This window comes from Arvicanthis niloticus, chromosome 17 (assembly GCF_011762505.2).
Source record: "Arvicanthis niloticus isolate mArvNil1 chromosome 17, mArvNil1.pat.X, whole genome shotgun sequence".
Lineage (NCBI taxonomy): Eukaryota > Metazoa > Chordata > Mammalia > Rodentia > Muridae > Arvicanthis > Arvicanthis niloticus.
Window position 1 is genome coordinate 25101962 of NC_047674.1, and position 23404 is coordinate 25125365.

The window sequence follows — 23404 nt, forward strand, 5'->3', positions numbered from 1 at the left end:
GGAGGGCCTACAAGAGGTGGGGCTTATAGGAGGTTCTTGGATGCTCTTGAAAGGGATGGCAGGACCCAATCTGTCTCATTCTGCTTCTTGGTTAAGACATGACAGAAGTCAGCTGTATATATGTTCCCTCTATAACGTGACACTATCACTGGAGCCCTTCCAAAATGAGGACACCTGATGTCAGCCTTTAACTTCTAGATCTCATAAGTCAAAGTAAACTTCTCTTCATGAGCTAAGACATATATAAGTCCTGTCTCAATCTCAAAGAACAGATGATGGAAATACCCCTGTTGGGAGTTTGTCTTCCCCAAGCAGAAACCAACAACCACCCCTGGAGGGCCTCGCTGGCCTGTCTTCCTTATCTTCAGCCCTGTGGATGAGCAAGACCTTCATTCTTGTTCTGTCTGTAGCAGAAAGCTTCCAAGCCACAAGGATGGAAGGAGCTTTTCTTATGGAATCTGAACTGTAAACATCTCTGGAGACAGATCTCTCCACAATGGAGAACTTAGTAATAACATAGAAGAAAGTGATTCACTAGCTTCTCAGTGAGTGGGAGCCAGCTCTCCTCAATTATCTGGGGTACCAGACTGCCATCTACTTATGGTTCCTTAAAGATCTTGAACCCACCAGGTTTTCTGCACACATGGCCATTTCTTCTGTTTTTAACACAGAAACGGCACCTAATAGGAGCCTCACTGTTCGTTCATTCCTGCTCTAAAGAAGAGAAAGGGGAGAGCATCCACCATCAGGTATCCCACGTCTTACCTCAGCACCCTTCTTAATGTGGGATCTCAAGAAAAGAGAAGTAAAATTACGTGAGCTATGTCAAAGTCAAGGTCAAGGTCAATGGCTGATGGTGATGATTGAAGTCTCTTTCTTGGTGGTGTGCTCTGGGATATATCCACGAATGAGATCCATAATTCCCATCCTTGGGCCTGATATGAAAAATCCAGACACTGACCAAGGCAGCCTTCATGTTGTTCCAAACCAACAAAATGGCCAGGGAAATCTGGAAACAATTATAGATGAAAAAGGAACTTCAATGTGGAGCAACCTTCCAGGAACAGACTCAGGCTTTAAATCTTTGCCATCAAAAGTCTAGTTCTCAAGATTTGATGGAGAGGTAAGTAGACAGCTGGGCATGGTGGCGCACATCTTTAGGTACAGCACACAGGAGGCAGAGACAGGATGATCTCTGTGAGTTCCAGACCAGTCAGAGCTACAACAGTAGTGAGCTCTCAGGTAGCTACTGAGTCCATGGTAAATGTGAAGAAGGTATTGGGCCGATACCGACTGAGCATAGGCTGCACGCTTCACAGATGTTGTTCTTGTAGCAACTCTGTAAGGCCTTCATCATCATCTCTGGTTTTTGAGATGAGCAAATAGAGGTTCCACCTTTCGGCAAGGGCAAACTGGAAAGGAGAGACTGGAGAGAATGGAGAGCCCAGGTTTGGCAGAATTCAAAGCCCCCTGATCCTGGACTGTTATAGCTTCTCATCTTTTTCAGCAGGTTAGAATGAGGCAGAGGAAATTTAACTTGAATGTTCTGCGGTTCAAGTTAATGACTGATAATAGCTTTTTGCCAGTTTGTTCAAGAAGCTAATTGAAAGAATTTTATCTTTTTCTCCTATTACTTTTCCTAAGTGTTGGTGCCTATAATCTCTTATCTGATAGTGATATCAAAATCAGCCACCCAAAAAACAAATCAAAAACTTGGGATGGGTAATTTAATAACCCTCCATGCTCCATTCAGTGTGCCTGCTTTTGTCATAAAAACGAATGCCGCTAATGTTGATTTCATATGGTATTTGCATTCTGAGAGACTTGAGGCCTCATAAGGCAGTCATGTATATAAGGTCAACTTTCAAAGTGCTTGGAATTGGATGTCCTAAGGAGGACCATCTGTCTATCAAAGAACATCAAGGTGAACCCACCTTCAAATTAGCTGGGACACACCAGGGGTGATAAAATTAATTTCCTGTTCAGAAGTAGCTGGTCATGTTCTCTCTTTGCCTTTATAAGTAGCTTGTCTATCCTGGTATCTATGAGAAACAGAAGCAGTCCTGGGTGATGCAATGGATCACCGATTTCCCACAGAAAACACCTCCCTTTCATTAAAGAAAGAGGGAAATTAGGTCACTGCCTGAGAGCCATAAAAGAGAATTGTTATGTTGCAAACAATTATATAAAAGCCAGGTCCCACTGAGAATCAACCCCCTGGGACAATAAAGAAAGACAAGAAGAGAGAGCTTTGTAAACAGCCAGGTCTAAGGCACTGTAGCCCTGCTGAGAGGCCAAATTCTTCCTGCAGGTTTCTCTTTATTCAGTCTCTCCTCTGCTAACTTGCCCACATTTATACAGCCCCTGTGCTTCCCAGGCATTTGCAAGGCCCCTGGATAAGCACGGTAAGGTGACCAGTCTCCTGGGACACAAGAGTGCTAAAGAGAATTTGTATTTAAAGAGAATGTAAGACAGGAGTCACAAAGGACTCTGAGCCTTTGGGAGAAAAGAATATTAAATATCTACATGGTCACAATGCCCAAAAGGACCCTGAGGTATGACACAACCAGAAGAAAGAAATGGAGAATGCTTCATCAGAATTCAAAGCTTTTGAGCATCAAAGGACACTATCAAAACAGTGGGAAGACAAGTTTAGTAATAATGTTTGCAAGGTACATGTCTACCAAGGCATTAATATCTACAACACTTGATGAATTTCCACAACTCAACAACAGCAAACATGTTCCTGTTAGAAAATGACCAATGAACTCACATAGATATTCCAATCTTAGAAAGATGTGCAAATGGCCAACTCTTATATGGAGAGACACTCAACCTCCCCGATCATTAAGTGATGCAAGGCAAAACCAAAAGTTGGCAAGGATGTGCCCAGACTTGTGCATTGTCAGTAGTATGGAAATTCCTCAAATAGCTACACAGTATTATCTGGTAGTCCTAGAAATTCAATTGTGGCATTAACCTAAAAGGATTAAAATCAAGAATGTTTTTCTAATGAGTATCTGTGTGTTCACATTTCATAGGTCATTTTGCACAGTCCCAATGGTTAATACAAGCTATGTGCTAATGAATGGGAGAACAGACCATCAAGGTTTGTACATTCAGTTAGTTCTCTGTATCCTTGGGTTCCACAGCCACCTGGTCAAACACAGATTGAAAGCATTTTTAAATGCCTTGTGTCTCTGCTTAATACATTCAGACTTTATTCCCTAAATGATACAGTAAGCTACCTATGTAGAATTTACATTGTATTGTGTATTTTAAACAATGTAGAGATGGTTTAAAATATATAATAAATTGAGCATAGATTCTATGTAAATACTGTACTGTTTTATACAAGGGATTTGAGCATGTTTGGACTTTGCTATCCAAGGAAGGGGATTTACCCTAGAGCCCATCTCAATGGCTATTGAGAGATGGCAATATATATATATATATATATATATATATATATATATATATATATATATTAAGATGTTATTTAATCTTGTAGTAAAAGTGCTTCTGGTACATGGTACCTATTAGTCACCTCTTAACATTATGGCTGCAAATGAGAATTCCTGCAAGATACTGTCTCTCCAAAGGCTGATTAATTAGAATTACAGCAATTTGAAGAGGTTGGACTATTGCAGATCCTGAGTCTAATGACAGTCTGTCTTGGGCTATCATTAGCCCCCTAAAAAGCCATTGCTGGACTACTCCTGTGTTGGATCTAATACTTTGTAACTAATGGATAAGAGTAGACCTGACATCCTGAAAAACAAATAAAACCCTATCATCCACCAATCAAAAGGTTAAGAATGTTATCAGATAGCATCTAAGAACAATGGCTGAGTTTTCTACATCTGTCTGTAACCCACTTCTCTGATGTTTCTACCAATGTGTTTTTTAAATATAATTTATGACTTTCTTTGTTTTGTTACTATAAAACCTTCATGAAATTACTTGCACATTTTAAAAAAATGAAATTTGGGGTCACTGATAAACCATCCTACCTCTGTCTTAGGCTTGAAAGCCATCTTATAGTAAAAACAAACTGGACTCATTCCTGTTTATGACTAAATCTGTTTCTCAGAAATTGGTTTATTTAAATCCTGCCTATAATTTTAACGATAAATGGTTCTGTACTACCTGTTCCAGAAAACAGCAACCATGCCTTTGCTTCAAAAAGATGTTTATACACATCTTGCAACCCTACCTTTGTTTCAAAAAGGTCGTTATGGCTACTTGTTGTTATGACTACCTTGTTATAACCACCTTTGTTTCAAGAGGTCATTATGACTAACTTGTTATGCTTGAGTTCTGTTCCTGTAACTCATCTATTTAGCCTATCAAATCCTCCATTTGGAAACCCCCTCCCCCTGAGTTATAAAACTCCAGGCTGATCTCAGACTCATGGAAATCCTCCTGCCTAAGTTTCACAAATGCTGGGATAACAGACATGCACTACGATGTCAAGAATGGCTGTCTTCTTTTTAATAATGTTAATCCTCATATAGTCCTGGGGCAAAACTTCAAAGTTTGCCTCATGGATTTAGATGTTTCTATTCTGCTGTTTGGTCTTGATTCTCAGTGTAAATCTAGCTAGAACCACCCTATAAAACCCATTTCACTGCTTGAATGACACACTATTAAATACATCAAATTCTTTTACCAGATAATGCAGTCTATCACCTTAACAGTCCATGCCCATAAAGCTTCAGAGTATGGACAAAGTATATACGTGGTCTTTGCACATACAGGAACTCTTATTCTGTCTGAACAGAGCCATCATTTCCACTGGACCCTTCATCAGAACAGCTTTCATTGTCTTGTTCTTATCAACAACCTTCTGGCTGTCTGAGCTCTTACAAGAATGGGCCAAGGTCTACTTACAACATGCTTTCTCTAACCCGTCATTTCAACTTTTCCAAACTGCTCCCCCAAACTAGTTCCAAGAGCTTCTAGGCTAGATAATCTACTCCAGTCACATCAACAACGTCTATACCACTGTCCTGTTCCAGCCCTTTATGATGGTGACACAGTAGCTGCTAAAATCCATTTCAAGAAAGGTTTATTTTGATTCGTGGTTCTGTCTATGGTTGCTGGAGAGCACAACATCGTGAAGGGAACAGAGAAAAATACCACACAGAGATGCCAGAAGAGAAGAGTAAGGCAGGGGCCATAATATTTCTTTTCAAGGTCATATTGTCGATAATGGTCCCTACGATGACAGTAATTCCTTCCCCTAGGCCATACTCCTAATTGTTCTATCATCTCCCAATAGAACCACAGCTGGCAGCCATGTCTTCAACTATGGTCTTGGGAGAGCATTTTAGATTTCAACTATAACATGGTATAATACGGATGAACCTTTAGGACCTTATGCTAAGTGAACCTAGCCAACACCAAAGAACAAATACTGGGATACCACATATACATGGTACCCAGATTACTCAACTTCCTCAAGGGTCTAGAGACAGAAAGCTGTCAGGTGACCTGTCAGCCCATCACACCTGGTAAGCTAGGTCCACAGAATAACTAGTGCCCAGGATATCGTTTTTGTTTGTTTGTTTTGTTCTTCGTTGTTGTTGCTCCATGGAGATTATGGCTGAGGGAAGGCATACCATGTTAATCCACATAAGCAAAATTTACAGTGGAAGAGAGGTAACACTTAAAAACCTAGTCCATTTCGCTAGTGATAGATAATCCCTCTCCATAACTAGGTCTGGTGCAAAGATGAGACACATACATGCACTACCACACTGACTGGTTTTATGTCAATTTGACACAGGCTAGTGTCAACAGACAATAAAGAGCATCAGATGAGAAAATGCCTCCATAAGATTGGGCCTGTAGGGAATTAATGATTGATTAATTCTTAATTAATGATTGATGGAGTAGGGCCCATCCCACTGTGGGTAGTGCTACCCCTAGGCTGGTGGTCCTGGGCTCTATAAGAACACAAGATAGCAAACCAAGAGGAGCGAGCCAGTAAGCAGCTCCCCTCAATGACTTGTTCTTCAACTCCTGTCCCCAGGATCCTGGGCTGCTTGAGTTCCTGTTTTACTTGCTTTCAAAGATGAACTGCGATACAGACATATTAATGAAATAAATCCTTTTCTTCCTGTAGCAGAATATTTCCCCCACTACAGTTTACAAGAAACTCTCGGTAATTTGGGAGGAGCTAATGTGGGAGGAGCTAATGTGGGAGAAGAAAGGAAGGAAGGGAAGGAGCGAAGAGGGAGAGATGTAGGAGCCATGGAGAACCACGCATGGGCCCAGGATAGTCCTGGGTAATAATTTATATCATAAGGTTATATATTGGGAAACAACTCTAATAGTGTGGGTGGATTGTTAATTGAGCATTTCTAAATATATAAAGCCTTTGGATAATAATTAAGCTTTAGGGTCTCATTTCTACTGGGTACCCCGTAGATGGTGGGATGGTCTGGGTTCAGTCAAGCATTGTGGAGATGGCATGGTGCTTCTGGTCATCCTGAGCCGTGGCAGCAGCAAGAACATACTGCTGCTCCTGGCCTCAGGCCTTGCCTAGTTGGGAACATGGTGGCACCATAACAAGCCAGATTGGGTGCCACCGGCTTTTAAATATCACTCTCAACACTTTCCAAGTTTTTTTTGATCATGGTGATTCATCACAGCAATAGTGGCCTTGGCTATGAGACTACCCTATGTTTATTGATATACAGGACCCTGTGGTACAATAAAACACTGTACTAGGTGCACCTAAGAGGTGCCTTGCTCTCTCCTTTTGTCTTTTCTGTACCTTGAGTCATATTTGCTGATGGGACATTTCCTTATGTTTTAGCTAAGTAGCAACAGGGTGGGGGGCTGGGGTAGGAGCCATTGTGATGTTCCTCATTGAGAAAAGAAGACACATTCATGGGTGAGAGAGACTACTCTGAGTGTGCAGACCATGGTCACTGCCTCACAGACTCTCCCCTTCTGCCTACAAAAGTCCCTCGTGTTCTGAAGCCCATGTTCTTAGCAATCTCTGTTACATTTTCTTCTAAAAGTTTATACTTTTAGAAGTTGACAAAAGTTGACGTCGTGATCTGTGATCACATATTAATCATTTGTCTAAGGAGATTTAAGTCAAGATTCTCTTTGTTTAAAATATTTTAACTTTTATTGCCTTTCTTGATACATTTTAGCATAATCTTATCTTCATTCAGAAGACCATCTTGGTAATATGGTAGGAAACTGCTTTAAAATACATGTCAATTGTGAGACTTGACAGTTTTGCTATGTTGATTCACATCTATGAAAACAGTGTCTCTACTGATTTGTGTTTTCTTTGATTTCTCTCATCAGTGTTCTGAAGTTTGCTGAAGTATTTTATATCTGTTTTAAAATATTACAACTAGTATTTTAGTGTTTTACATGACAGCAAATGGTTTTACATTTTTAAATTTAGCTTCTAAGTGTTTGTTATCTTTCTTCATTAATCTTGCATCTGGAAGTTCTTTTCTTTTTTGTGTGTTGGAGAGAATTTTTTGGTTTTTTTGTTTGTTTGTTTGTTTGTTTTTGGAGACAGGGTTTCTCTGTGTAGCCCTGGCTGTCCTGGAACTCACTCTGTAGACCAGGCTGGCCTCGAACTCAGAAATCTGCCTGCCTCTGCCTCCCAAGTGCTGGGATTAAAGGCGTGCACCACCACTGCCCGTCGTGTTGGAGAGAATTAATACTAGGGCATGTATATGGAGGTCATGGGGATATTTGCAAGAGTCAGTTCTCCCACCATGTGGGATCAACTCAAGTCATCAGGCTTGTCAGGAAATGCTACCTCATCAGCACTGATCTTGTCATATGTCATTTGCTATCTCTAGGAAAGTTTTAAAGAGATATTTACAACTTTTATACGTATGTATGCCACCTATGAAGGATTCTCTTTATTCTTTTCTTTGTGGTTATTGAACTTTGCACTTCACTTTCTTGTCTTATTACCGAGGTAAGAACTTCTTGTACTACGTGTCTTAGTGGGAGATGAACAGATTTCCTTATTTTGATTTTAGGGGCTCTTAGGGTTTCTGTTGCTGTGATAAAACACCAGGACCAAAGCAACTTGGGGAGTAATGAACGTATTTGGCTTGTATTTCCACATTATAGTTCATTATCAAAGGAAGTCGGGCAGAAACTCAAATAGGTAGGAGCCTGGAGGCAGAAACTGATACAGAAGTCATGGAGGAGTACTGGTTACTGGGTTGCTCCTTGTGGCTTGCTCAGTTTGATTTTTTATAGGTCTCTGAAACACCAGCCCATGGGTAGCTCTGCCTACCATGAGCTGGATCCTCCCATATTAATCATTAATCAAGAGAATGCACCACAGGCTTCCGGCAGACCAATATGGCAGTATTTTCTTAATTGAAGTTTCCTCTTCCCAAGTGACTCCAGTTTGTATCATGTTGGCATAAAACTAAAGAGCAAAGGGGGAAAACATCCAGTCTTTCAACATGAAATGTGTTTTTTTACTTCTAAGTCTCTCTGGATATCTGGATGTCCAGTTGGGAACAGTCATACTATGCTCCTTATTGTCTAATCATTTTAAATATAAAATGATATTGGGGGTTGTATCAGACATTTTTTCTTCATCAAATGATGAGTCTTTTTTTTTGTCAGTCTATTAATATGGTATATTTCATTGATTTGTTTTAATAAATTGAACCAGCCTTCTAAATCTAAAATAAACCTCAGTCAGTTATGATGCATGCATAACATTTTCATATACTGCTGAATTCAGTAGTTTACATATTTTTATGGTGTTTAGTCTTCCTTGTTGTATTTTTCTTGACTAGTTTCTGTATCAAGGAAATAATGTAATGACCTCATTACAAAAACAATGTTCTTGCCTGGATTTTCTGGAAGCCATTGAGTAGAACTGGTGTCAATCTTCCTTTAAAATTTCAGCAGCATCTGTCGATGAGACCATCTCGACTTGAGATTTCTTTCTTGATAGGCTTAAATTAGGAATCAATTATTACAAGAATCATAGAGCTATTTGAAGTATCTATTTCACATTGGTTCTGGTTACTCTCTGTTGCTGTGCTGAAACACTGCCCCCAATACAACCTGGGGAGGAAAAGGTTTATTTGGCTTGCAGGTTACAGTCCATTATTGGCGGAAGTTAGGGCAGAAATAGAGGCAGGGATTATGGAGGAAAGCTGCTTGCTGGCTCAATTTTCATGGCTTGCTCAGTTTGCTTTCTTATAAAACCAGGACCATTTATCCAGAGGTGGCAGTGCCTGCTGAGGTCGAGCATAACTCAAATATCAGGTCAATGCAGATGATAAAAATCTATAGTAACCAAGCCACTACTGATCTATCAAGGCCACAGAACAGACTCAGGAGCTGAACTGTGACCTCCCCCCCCCACCAAGCCAGAATATCACAAGCCAGAATATTTAGGTTTTCAAACCACAAACATCTGTGCCAAGTTACTGTTACATGTTCTCAACTATCAGGATTGAGGGATCAGGGCTTTGCTTATGTGGTTGATCTATATGAAGTGATACAGAATGTAGATTTTACAGTCCAGCCAATCAAATCCATTTGCTCTTTTGTAGTTTGGAACAGTCGTCAAGGTTGGGGGAGCAAAGGATAAATAATGGGAGGTGTGGTTAGGAACAGTCATTATGTTCTGGAATAGAAGAGAACAGAAGCTGTCCAGCTATTGGGAAGTCCCCAGATCACCTAGGGTCTGGGATCTTGAACTTAGTTTCCCTCTATGATTATATGGAGTGTGAAAACAAGATGGCAGCACTGTAGACAAGTTGTTCCCAGCAGTCCAAGTGGCAAATCTAATCAGCACAGGGAAGTTGTGGCGGCTTGTATATTTCTTTTGTTCTTTTCTTTTATTCTTCTTTTCTTTTCATTTAGGAACATGTCTGTTCCTCTAGGTTTCATTTTTCTTGACTAGAGTAGCCCCTGACATTCCCTTGTTATCCTCTTGGCATTTGCAGAAACTATAGTATGTTGTTTTGCTACAAAGCTAGCAGTTTCTACCCTTTCCTTGTCTATCTTGTGGTTGACCGGTCAGTTTCTTTTCATCATTTTGCTTGAAGAATTATTTATTTCATTGTCTTTCTCTCTTTTTTTTTCCTGTTTCCAAATTCAAATAATTAAAGCAAAACTGGGGGAGTAATTGGAGAGATGATTCAGCAGGTGACGTTACTGTAGGTCAGTAAGGTGACAGCCCAGAGCCTGACAACTTAAGTTGAATCCTCAGAACCCACATGGTGGAAGAGAACTGACTCCCATGAGTTTTCCTCTAACATCCATACATATGCAATGACTCATTTGCACATGAGTGTACACACACACTCACACACACACACACTCACACACTAAATGTTAAAAAACCAATTATGCGGTCCTAAAAAGCCCTCACACGGAGGTGGCTTATAACTATCTTCAATTCCAACTTCAGGAAATCCAATGTCTTCGTCTCTGCTGGCACCTTCACTCAGGTAAGCATACCTCTCTCCAACTCTCTCTCTCTCTCTCTCTCTCTCTCTCTCTCTCTCTCTCTCTCTCTCTCAGTAAATAAATCATTACAAAATTGTGTGTGTGGGTACTGTGTGAGAGTGTGCGGGCTATGTGAGCACATGTTTATGTGCATGCTTTTGAAGGCCAGAGGTCGGTGTTGGGCCTCCTTTGCAATCAGTCTCCACTTTACTTCCAGAGGTAGCATCCCTCATCGAATCTGGAGCTTGCTGACTTATAGCCAGCTTGACCCAGGGATCCCTAGTCTCTGCCTGCCACACCTACTCTGTTTTCCCTGGGCCCTGGGGATCTGTGCTTCAGTCCCCTTGTGTGGCAATTGCTTTATTCACTGAGGCATCTGCCCAGCATCCTAAATCCACACATTTTTAATTGTATCTTTATTGTTTACTTCTTTCTCCTTGCTTTGACCTTTCTTCAGATTTTGTTTGTCTTTAGTTTCCTGTGGTAAAGATTTAGAATGTTGGCTTCAGAGGCATCATGTGCAAATTTCCCTTTCAGAATTGACCTGGTTGTGTTCCATAAATTTTGATATGCTGTATTTTCATCTCGATTCATCTTAATTTATTTTTATTTCCTGTGAGATACCCTCTTTAATGCAGGAGTTATTTAGAAGTGTGAGGTTTGGCCTATAGGGTTTTGAATATTTTATTATGAACTTTTTAGTTTGACTCCGTTTTTATCAAAGAAATACATTTGCATTTTCAGTTCTTTTAAGTTTGCCGAGGTTAGTTTATGGCATGGGCGCGGCATATCTTCACTCATGTTCCCTAGGTGAGTGAGAGCAGGATGTGTTTTCTCAGCTGCTGGTGGAGCATTTTATAAATGTTGACAGGGTGATGTTTCTCTGCCCTGAATTCTTGTTTTCCTCTTGTTATTTAGTTTGTTGCTGAGAGATAGTTTTGAAGTCTCCAACTTTGGTGGTTGCAGAGATGTCTCAGTATGAGCAGTTCTTGTGGAGGACCTGAGTTCCTAACATTCATCCTAGGCAGCTTATGAATGGCTATAACTCAAACTCTAAGGGATGCAATGGTGTCTCTTCTGGACTCCATTAGTATCTGCACTTAGGTATACAAATTCAAACACAGGTATACATATAAATCTATAACTTTAAAAAATTAATCTTTAAGAAGTCTCCAATTACAGTTATGATTTATCCATTTTTTAAATAAATTTTTGTTCAGCCCTACCACTGGTTTTGTATATTGTACACTCAATTTTTGGTATGTGCACATGCTTTCTTGGTATAGTGTCCCCCTCTGTATCTGCTTGCTTTGTTTGATCTGAGCTACTTTCATTTGTTACTAGCAATTGTAGTAATTTCTCCTTTTAGAATCAATATTAGCATGGTATAATTTTTGTATTATTTTACTCTGCATCATTATATTTGGAGTAGAATTCCTATAGACATCATAAACTTAAATGATGTTTTAAAATTCATTCTGCCAATTGTCTTTTATTTGAAATATTTAGGTCATTTACATTTAATGTAACCACTGGTATTGGGACTGGAGTCTACCATGTTAACCTTTCTCTTCTGTTTTCTTTCTTTTCTTTTCTTAATTCCTATGCATTCATTTTTCTTTTTTGTGATGCTTTGTGCCAGCTGCCAGGAGGAACTTGACCATCAGAGTCTGGCATCTACCACCCATACTGGTTTTACAATATGTTGCCTCCTTCCTATGAATGAAGCATTGCTTAGTGGCACCATAGTGGGGTCTCTGGTGACACTGTATCTGTATCATCTGAACTAGGCAGAGACTACAGTGTTACTTGTTCTTTGCTGCCTTTCATGAGGAGGAAGCCTTCACTTGGGACTGGTATCTGGATCTTCTTGTTCATTGTGTTGCAGACCTTTGGGACCTATGTTTATGGTATCTAAATAAGTCTCCCAAGGCTTCAAAGGCTGAAATTTAATCCCTATTGTGTTATTAGGAGGTCAAAGCTCCATTTAATCATGGTGCTTACAGGAAAGGCCTGTGGGAGGTAATGAGGATTAGAATGAGGTCAGCAAGGTTGAGCCTCAAGATTCAATCCTTGCAGCTTCATAAAAAGAGAGGCAGGAAATAGACACACAGACCTACCCCCTGTAATATCCTAGAGTGTTTGCATTAAGAAGGCCATCACGTATGTAGGTCCTTGAGCTTTTACTAGAACTAGGAATTCCTTTACTCTGTGGCTGTAGGAAATATTTTTGCTCTATAAAGATGCTGTCTCCTGTTCCTTTGGTCTATGGTAGAGCCTCCTAATGACACATCCCTAGATTTTGGGGGAGAACAGTCCCTACAGATATTGAACCCCAAACACAGAGGAAGGGAGAACAGGTCAGCACATGAATGTGTGCTTGTCACTTATGAGTACTGTCTGAAGTAGAGACAGACCCTGCCTGGCCACTCACTGATGCTCTAAGAAGCAAGGCTCATGATCTCAATCTGGTTTTGTTTTTTGTTGTTTTTTTTTTTTCATTCATGAGTACCGGGCTCTGGGTAGATATGTGGAATATGTGCAATGGAAGCATGGGAACAAAACTCTTGGCTTTCTTGGGCTATGATCATCAATAAAATAGGGCAAAAGAGAGCTGTAATCTAATGTACCGTGTTACTGTAATTAGAGCTTCGTGTGTTCAGCTCTCTCCCGCCTTCCCTCTGAAATAATGAAATAATATAAACAGTCATGGTTTTCATCTCCATCGTGTGGTGCGCAGTGATTGGGAAATTAGGCTAACAGTGCACACTTAATGGATTCAAAGCTCAGAATACAAAAGGAAGGACACAGCACAGGAAGTCAGCCTGGACAAGCCAAGAGGCCCCATTCCACCAAAGAAGACACCAAGAACCAGACAGGGCAAGTGACTTGTAGATGCCAGGCATATAGACCCAGAACCCAGGCCCCTCTTTTTTTTGCCCTGCACTCTTTTCAGCCCTCCCATGTTGCCTCTGGAAGACTTTATAAGACAGAATATTCTAGAAATATTCTAGAAAGCTCCACAACAGGTTAAGTAGAGAGCATGGGTTTTGTGAACCCAAGCTGTTGCTGGGCCTTTCTGTACATGTCAGAGCACTTCAGTGTCACCTGCAAACACTTGAATTCTTTTCATCCCTGAGGATTGGACCCTGAGGCTTACAGGAACTGCGGAACTGCGACAGCTCTCCATCACTGAACTACATCCTTAGCCCTAAAAACACTTCCCATCACAGCCATTTCATTCCTATGATACGTAGAGGACAAAAATTGGCATTATAAAATGTCTTCTATTCATTAAGCTATTTGGGTACCTACAAATGAAAAACCAATTTCAAGTTCATTAAATTTCATTTCTATAGTGATACTGAGAGCATCAGATAAAGGACTTACTAATGTTTAGGTTTGTGGTTCTGCATAAAATAGATCATGGTCATTGTAATGAAGGGTACACAGGGCTTCCTAAGGAGAGGCGCCAGCATCTTCATCATACAGCTGAGTAAGAGACTCCACCCATAATGTGTAATCCAGATTGAGTTATGCTACTTTCCAATTTAAACAGACCTCTGCCGAAGTCAAGTACCTACCCTTCCTCTTTTCTTACATTCAGTTCCTCCTTCTCCTCTTCTTCCCCCTTCTGTATAACAACTGCCAGTAAAACATACTCCCTGTTCAACCATAAGACCTATCCAAGGCACATGTGGCAGAATCTACTTCTGCCCGTCTGGAAAGACTGATGAAGCCTATCTCTGACCAGGAGGTCACTTGGCAAGACATAGCAGGCCAATGAGCAATGGAGATACCAGTACCATAAAGAAAAACACTTGTCCATGGACTTGGCTTCCCCACCCCAGTTTTGCCTGTCCTTATCTGGAATAAATCAGGACTAAATCTAGGTCAAGCAACTGAAGATGAAGGACACAAACTCCAAACATGAAGCTGAGACCAGTACACAAACACTTGAAGACTGACATGGGGGGGGGGGTGCACCTCAGAATGCATCCATAGCCAAGCTTGATATGAATGTTTAGCCTGCCACCGGATGGTATGGAAGGTCCCGCTGTCTTCCCGGATTCATGAAGAACTCAAATCACACGGGAATTAAGCATGCAGTGAGAACAAATAAACAATCTCCATTTTGTGGATGAAGAAACTGAGGTACAAAGAGAAAAACATCTCAGTCTGAGTCAACCAGTATGTAAAATGGCCTAACTGAGTCTCAGATGTAGGTCTGTACTCTTTTCACTCATAAACATGATTTTTCTCTAGCACGCTGGTACTCTTTCCCTCCCCAAGTCACCTGCTCTGGATGTCTCCTTTAGGGAGAATTTTGAATATAAATGATTTGTCATTTCCTAAACAAATCCAAGCACCAGGCTTTGTGAACACTTCTGTGTTATCATTGAGATCTCGAGGAAGTCCACAGAGCAGAGATGCAATTCTGCAAGATCCTCAATGTCTGTGGCTAGTAATTAACATGAAAGTAAAAAAGATGCTCCCAGAAGCACTACCATTTCTAAAATCACCTTTCTTTCTAATTTGCATCTTAATTTTGGGGGGAAGACGTGGCAAAAGGTTAAATGGACACAGAGGGGGAAAAAGATAGTTGCAAACAAACTTTCTTATCTCTTTGGCTACTTGCATTATTATATCAGAATCCCACAAATGCTTGTAAAAGAACTGGATAAACTGATTAGAAACGAACGCAGCAACTCTTGTCTCCCTGCAGACTCAGCTCTAAAGACTCAGTTTTACAGGGATTGAATAAACTGCACCCACAGAACATGTGCTGGTTCTTTGCTAAAAAGTCACCTTCATGTGTTTGATGTCCGTGATGCAAGAGTACCTTGTGAGCACAGCAGAGTGCCAGCTCAGCCATGGCTCACACTGGCGTGGCAAGCATGCAACTCAGGCTTGAGTGGGAGGCTCCCAAGCTTCTGCCAGGATCAACAGAAAGTGTGAGATTGGGCAAGGGGGGTGAGCACTGACTCTCTTTGAGGTAATGTGTACATTATGTGCTATTTGCTGGCAATGTGCCTGCTCTGATCCTATTTCTACTCATTTGATGATTCTTCAAATAAGCAAGATGGAAAGAATTCACAGGCTGACAGCTTTGAGATACAATGTACATTTTACTAAAACTGTCATCGCAGAGTTCTCATGTGAAGAAGAAACTGGACCTGTCAGTGTGCCTGAGATGTTTTTTGGCTCTGTGGTCTTCTGTTAGCCTGTTTTCTGCTACCATGACAAAATGCCTGATGCTGAAAGCTTCCACTATAAAAGAAATGCTTGAATAACTCACGGTTAGGAGGTTATGATTGACTCTGGTGAGGAACTCATGACCAATGGCGTTACAAGGGAGGGAGGGAGGGAAGAAGGGAGAAAAAGAGAAACAGAGAGTGAGTAAGACAGAAAGACAGAGAAAGATAAAGACAAACACAGAGAGAGAGAGAGAGTGGGGAAGGGAGGAGGGAGGGAGAGAGGGAAAAAACAAGGGAAGGAGGGAGGGAGGGAGAAAGAGAGCGAGAGCGAGAGCGAGAGCGAGAGCTAGAGAGAGAGAGAGAGAGAGAGAGAGAGAGAGAGAGAGAGAGAGATCACCAACCCATGGCAAGACTCACAGGTAGAGGGCAGGAATGGGAGACAGTCTTGAAATCATTACCAAAGATCCACATTTTCAAGGTCCTACTATTTCTTATCCACATGGTGGGTACCAAGCTTCTAACCCGTGAGCCTTGTAGTGCAAACCACATGTAAACCATAATGAATTTCAACAAGCTTCTTGTCTGTCTGTAGCTGTGGCAACAGCAAAAATCTCCTGAACAGAATGTGTGCAAGCAGAACATACCTGCAACAGCATTGCCAAGAGTGACCAGATAAACAAGCTGGCCTCAAATTACTGTTAGTACCAGCAGATGTCAGCAGAGGTGGGTCCCAGTGAGTCCCTGGCTGGCTCTGGGACCAGAAAGCAACTCACTCTCAACCTCAGATCACTTCTTCTCACCCCCACCCTTAGGAAGATTAAGCTTGAGTTTCCCCTGAGCTGATCATTCATGTGCTGTCACCTTTGTGCTTCCTGCCATAGGTAGCTGAATCTTACCTGTGGCACTAGTCATATTTCCCCTGCTATCAAATTGAAGTTACTTCTGTGTGAATCTTCATATTGTCATGATTCACAGGTTTGACAGGTCTGACATGCTGGTGATGAACTTCTTACACACACTTCTGACGCACAAGTAGTAAACCAAAGACCCCGTGTTGCATACTGCAGACAGGTTGTTTGCTTCCTCAGAAAGAAGCCTGCCAATGTCTTATACACACACACAATGACAGAGATGTTCCTCAGCAGAGCAAAAGCACAGTCATGAGAGAACTAAAGGCCATCACAAGCCATAATTCACCATCTAGAGACACTTAACATGAGTTCCTCTAGCAAGTCACAGTTTTAACACATCCATGGCCACTAGACAGCATGGTCCCCACAACAGAGAAAGCAGCAAGTGATGCAGCCTTTTCCACAAGGAGCCTGAGACGAGAGGCAATCCCACAAGAGCACTGAGGGCCTAGTACTTGGTGTTTCTACAACTTCCCATCTTCACGGAGCTCAAGGGATACTATATTTTTAAAGAAAATCTGTTTTTTCCCCTACTTAGGCAGGATTCTCACACTGATTTTCTATTCATTTGTTCTTCTGACGAACATCTATCCATTAGCTGATCCACCCATTCACCCATCTGTCCCCTGAGCTATCCATCTATCCAGTCATCCACCCATCTATTCCATCAGTCTTTGCATGCATACATCCAAATCCTTTCATTTATCTGCTTCTGACAGCCTATACATCTATCCCCCGTCTCTGTGTGTCTGTGTGTCTGTCTGTCCATCCATCCATGGGAACTTGCATATACACGTGTAATACTGAGGATTTAACTGATGTCCAGCAAGCAAATACTCTGCCATTGAGCTATATTACCAGCAGGGCATATCCATTTCTTAATCTGTCCTTACACACACACACACACACACACACACACACACACACACACACACGTTATTGCATGGTTGTCGTCATCATTATCATCATCATTATCACCATCATCACCATCTACCCATCTACTCACTTACCTATCCATCTTGCCTATCCTCAAGATCCATCATAATCTATCCATCCACTCAGTAGCTGAGTGTCTTCTCTACATCCAAAGTCCTGGGCCTCCCTGCCAGACTTAATCCTCATAAACAGCTTAAGTTTTCCCTTTTGAACAGGAATAGCAGTTAAGTGTGATGCTTCTGCAAGTCTTTCCCCACTCACCATGAATTTTCCATGATCCCAGCAGCACAAAGAAAATATGCTCTACTTTTTTCTGAAAACTGAGATAAGAAACTTGGGAGGCTAAAGACAAAAAGATAAGAAAGCCAGCCCCTGACACCACTAAGAGTCCTTCCCTTGTTAAGTCTGTCAGTAACTGGGCTTTTGTAATCGGAGCACTTGAGATACAAAGGACATGCACTTCCAGCTGTGCAACACAAACAACTTCAGACACTTAGAAATCCATCCCCAGGACACAACTTTCAGGATCTGCTAATTTAAAGCCTAGCATGGGGGGGGGGGGGGGGCCTGCAGTTCAGAGCCAAGATCCATGGATCAGAAGGATCATGCTCTATCTGGGATTTTCAGTCCTCAGTTTTGAACTGAAGGCAGTGAACCATCATCAGTAGTGAGGGTACTAGAGACTACTGAGTCCCCATAAAGGAAGGCGTCAGCTGGTTACCAAAATCAGCAGACAGAATGTTGAATCGATTGTCAAAACATACACCAAAGAGAAGGAAAGAACTCAAGTATGCCATAGAAAATAAAATGGAATTTTCAAATTAAAATAGGACGTCAACAGTTCTTTCCTCTCTTGGCAGTTTCTCGGATCTCCGTAGGCTACCACTGCTCTAGCACTCCATCGCTTCTCTGGGAGGCTGTGACTCATTACTTGTATCCAGTAGTTCCAGAGCTGTTTCTCCTACCTGCTTCCCCCTCTGGTGACAGAGCATGGCCAGAAGAGAATATGTTCAATCTTCATGCATCACAGAAGACTTTGTAGTACACATCATTTCCAAATGCACTACATGCTAGCTGGCAGTCAAAGCTACCTGCACACAAAAAGGGGATGTGTCAACTCCAGATATGATAGCTTTGGCCCGGAATCCCAGTTTTCAGGAGACTGAGGCAAGAGGCTTGCTCGCTCTGAGTTCAAGGCCAGCTGAGATTCCAAAGTGAGATACTATCTCAAAAATGGGATGGGTATGTTGGTGCACCTTTCATTTCAGCACTCAGGAGGCTGAGGTGGTGGATCTCTGAGTTCCAGGTTAGCTAGGTCTATTTATGTAGTGAGTTTTAGGTCGGCTGATGCTACACAGTGACACTCTGTATGTAAACAGAAAGAGAGAGAGAGAGAGAGAGAGAGAGAGAGAGAGAGAGAGAGAGAGAGAGAGAGAGAGGCCTGTATTGGGAAGGGAAGCTGGATAGTCATACAGCAACAGGGAGTATGAGGAGTAGAAACCTGCTGAAGGCAGCTTCCTCCTGTTTATGAAGAAGCAGAAGTGTCACACACTATGAAATGACAAGGAATTGTATCTAGTAAGTAACTGATCACTGCATGCACACAGGTGTAATAACTTGGCACACAGCTCTCCCTGCAGGTGTACCTATTGTTGTTAACAACAGTTCTTTGACAAAGAAATGTAATCATTTCCCAAGACCTCAGAAGCCCGAGTCATCCACAAATGTCCTGTCAAACATCAGGTTGTGTTAATTCTCCCTGCTAACCTTGTATCAGTCACCACCACCACCCAGTAGACTTACCCTGTCTCTCACTTGCATGAGGCAGTAGACCAGCCCGCTTGCCCCCCCTCCCCCCCCTCCCAAGCTTTCTTCTTGTTATTCAAGCTTTTAAGTTGTTCCCAGACCTTGGAGCAGTGCTGAAAGACTCCAGGGGTGGGCCTTTGAACACGAGACAGTCTCAACGCCCCCAAATACCCACTGTCTACAACTGATGTCAATTCTGCTTCTCTGCCAACAACTTCAGATGTGCCCTCCACGTGGAAAACTCCTTCCCTTTCCTCCTGTGTGTTGTAGCTGATCAATGCTCACTTCTCTGTTTCCAACTGAAAAGTCCACAGGTTCTTAAAAGTCTTCCCATTTCCCTCTCCAAACAAAACTAGCTTAGAACCTGCCTTCCTCCCAGTCCTACATCCTGAATCTGGAGGCTGTTGGCCCACGTTCCTCCCCCAAGCAAGGCCCAGGTCTATATACCACTGCTTCCAGAGCCAGGACGATTGTAGGACAAATGGACTTAACTGAGTAAGGTTTTTGTTGTTGTTGTTTCTTGTTTGGTTTGTTTGTTTAGAAATTATTTTTAAAGAATGGTTTTTCTGCATTGGTCAAAGTCAAGTATTGGTTATAATCTGAAAGCACATTGACTGAGAAGGGGCATGAAGCAAGACTACATAGGCAAAGATGCAGAGTGATGTGAGGGGCTGCACATTCTATGTAAGTAAATACTTCAAAAAAATGAGAAATACGGGGCTGTCGCTCAGTGATGAGAGTATGTGATCGTTGTGTATGAGATCTTGGGATCAATTCCCAGTACCCCAAACTCCAAAATACAACAAATAAGTTATTTTTAATTTACAGCAGAAACGGCTAAAACGCAACCAAAGGCATGAGATGCCCTTAAGATGCTAATTCTTTCCCAAAGATTCAGAATTTAAAATACAGTAAGGTAGTTCTTTAGTTTCTGCTCTGAAATGTGACTGTCTATGCCTTATGTAAATTTGGGACTAATAACATTCTTAAGACAAGAAGTTGTTTCAAAGTCTTTCTCCACAAAATTACAGATTTTTGGAAATTATTCATGAAATCCCATTTTATAGATTGGGGAGGTTGGAGCCCAGGAATCGTAACTACACTCAGCACCTGAGATATTTCCAATTATGGTAATAGTAAGCTCTGCTTGTTGAGGTCTTCTTTGTCACTGTTATGTTGTGTTTAAAATTATTTTTCTTGTCTTTTTTTTTTTTTTTTTTTTTTGAGTTAAAGTCTGTTCGTGGACAATTTCACAGACGGACTCAAGGCACACTGACTCACTCACACATCCTTTTTAACAACTCCACTTTTCCTACTTCATGCAGGACACAAAGTAAACCACATCATAAGGGCCACCCTCACAGCCCTAGGGCTACCTCTCCAGAGGAGAGAATATTATAGAAGCCTGGAGCAGGGCTTTGTTGAGGCCATGAAGGAAAACATGTTTTCTCATGGTCAAAAGAATGGGATCTAGCTCTGGGCTTGGATTGAGACTGAAGGTTCCAAGCTATCTAGAGCACAAGAGTTAATCCAACTGGGTCTGTTGGTCACCTGGACAAAGGGACCACCCCTCAGAAAGGCAGATTCACCTTAAGTCATGCCAAAGAGATGAGAGAAATATTCTTTTCTTGAGCTAATGTACCATTCCTTCCCATAACTCTTGGCTGTCTGACTCTACTACAATGTGCTCAATTTTCTAAATTACCTAGAAAAATATAACTTTCTCTCTTCCATTTTTTTTTTTAAACGCCTTTCCCTTCTTTTAGATAGTTGCCAAAAGCCTGAGGTGCTAATCTGAACGTTCTGGACTTTCTCGATTTTTCTCTGAAACTGTCCCTGACACCCACTTCTACTTCCAACATGTAGCAGTAGCAGGGCCGTCTTTTCCTCTCTGCCATCTTCCCTTCTGGAAACTATTGAGATTTACCCCTTGCTTGCCCTGGGGCTCAAATAAAATAAATTCAAAATTGTCCTCGAGTTTCCTTCTGTGTCCATTCTTAAATTCTTTTATTAGTAAGACTAAGAATCCTGAAAAGGAGCCTCTATTGCCTCCCTGGAAACACGTGGTAACCCAAGTGGGGTTCCCCAAAATTTCCAGGAACAATAGGGAGAATAAGAATGGGCTTAGGATCTTACTGTGTCTTCTCAAAAGGAGCGGATGCCTGGAGCCATTCCAGGAATGCGTTTATTCTCACTGTTCTGTACTGAGCTGGAAAAAGGCTATTTTGAAACCCAGTAATTAAGATGCTCTTCAGGTGGGGTGAGAAGCACCTGGGGGTATATGGTATGCCTCCAAAATAGTGAACTTCATCAGAAACGCAGCACAAAAAAAAAAAAAAAAAAAAAAAAAAAAAAAAAAAAAAAAAAAAAAAAAAAAAAAAAAAAAAGGACGCTGTCCACTCTGAACAAAGTGAACGGCCCTTAGCAAGCTGAAGTGATTTTTTTTTCCTACAAAATACTTGCTTCTGCTTCTTTTTCCGAATAGTTCAAAGTTTTGTTCCTTTACGTTTTCATTTGCTATTAATACTTCAACACTTAAAAGATAAAGAGATGAACCCTAAAACTGCAAACCTCTGGTTTGATGAAGACATTACTTTGGTATCACTTCCATCATTAACAAGTGACATGTCTCTCTGTCCCTTCTAGCACCCGGATTAAGCAGTCAGACACCCAGCCCACCTCGGTGGCTATATGGGGGAGGCGTCCTAGGCCCCTTTCTCTGACGGGGAAAACCGAGGCAGCTCAGTGGTCTGTTAGATAAACGTCCCACAGCAGCTGCACTCACTCGCGATCTCTCTAAGTATTACCCGATGTAAAAAGGAAATGGTCTGACAAAGTTGGCAGTGCACGGGGAGATGAGATGGGGATGAGGCGGGGTAGTGGGATGGGCGACGGTCAGTGATGGTGGTGGTGATGGTGATGGTGGTGACAGTGGCGGTGGTGACGCTGGGCCGGCTCCTCTCCCGTTTTTCCATGACTGCAGGTCCTCGCAGCCTCCGCCGTCCCCGCGTGGCCTCTGCCCGGAGAAACAGGATTTGCACCCAAGCCGCACGTCCGCGGGCGCGAGGCTGCGGCGCCCCACGAACCGGCCACGCACCCCTCTGCGTCCCCGCTCCGGCGCCGCCCGAGCATCGCGGCCGAGGCTCCTCCGGCCCGGCCTCCCCTCCGCCGCACTCCACCCCCCAAGGCAGCTTCCGCGCCAGGACCCGCCCCACCGAGCTCCCCGTGGACCGGTCCCGGCCCCTGTTACTTACGCGGCGTTGGGCCCCGGCGCGCCCCGCGGCCAGAGACAAAGGCTGAGCGGCCCGGGTGCCGCCGGCTGTTCCCCTAGCTGCGGCTGCCGGGGACCAAGAGGAGGATGGGGAGGATGGGGAGGAGGAGGGGCGGGGACCAGGGGGAGGCAGCGAGGGAGCGTGGGGGAGGGGCCCGCGGCGTCCGCCACCCGCTGCAGCGGTTCCAACCACAGCCCTCCTCCCCGGCTCCCACCCTCCGGGGGTGCAGACCTCCCCCAGGGACCAGGGTACCGCCCCCCGGGGACGGGGTGGGAGGAAGAGGAAGGGAAGGAGAAAGGCGGTGAGTGCGACTGTCTGTGTGCTCCTCCTCAATCGTGATCGTCTCCACCCACCCCCGCGTCTGCCCTCAACCCTAGAAACCTGCTAGACTCCCCGCCTCAACTGCCCGGCTCCCAGCAACCCGCGCCCACCTCCCTCGGAGCCACACACCTCTGCCCCAGACCAGCCAACCCTATCCACCTCCACCGACACAGACCTGAGGTTTAAGTGCTGGAAGGCTCTGGTGGAGGGAGAGCCATCTGAGAGGTACAGGAGGGTCGGCGCCCTTTGTGAACCACTTTGTGGGGGCACCTGTTCCTCAGTAGCACCGACCCTAGTACCTAGGGGAGCACTAAGGTTGACAATTGGGCAGATGAGATCTTGAGTCTCCCATGGGCGCCTCTTTGGGAAAAGTAACTCCATGACTTAACTCAGTCATTTACATCTTGGTGCCAAGAGTGATTTTGTTTTTTGGGTTTTTTTTTTTTTTTTTTTTTCATATTCTGAAAAAGGTGTGTGTGTG

At 42.8% G+C, this 23404-nt stretch overlaps 1 protein-coding gene across 2 annotated transcripts in view; it reads right to left on the reverse strand.

Annotated features, from left to right (window-relative positions):
• Gpr45 (G protein-coupled receptor 45) overlaps positions 1–22882 on the reverse strand; it is a 72194-nt gene extending 49312 nt beyond the window's left edge. The window contains exons 1-2 of one of the 2 annotated variants that reach the window (XR_013104633.1): positions 22585–22882; positions 21659–22346 (exon numbers count right to left, since the gene is read on the reverse strand). The gene's annotated coding sequence lies outside the window, so the exon portion shown is untranslated. Of the gene's footprint in view, positions 1–21658; positions 22347–22584 lie in introns of those variants that run through there. The other variant, XM_034521943.2, reaches the window with a different exon arrangement.
• Between the last annotated feature and the right edge of the window lie 522 nt (positions 22883–23404).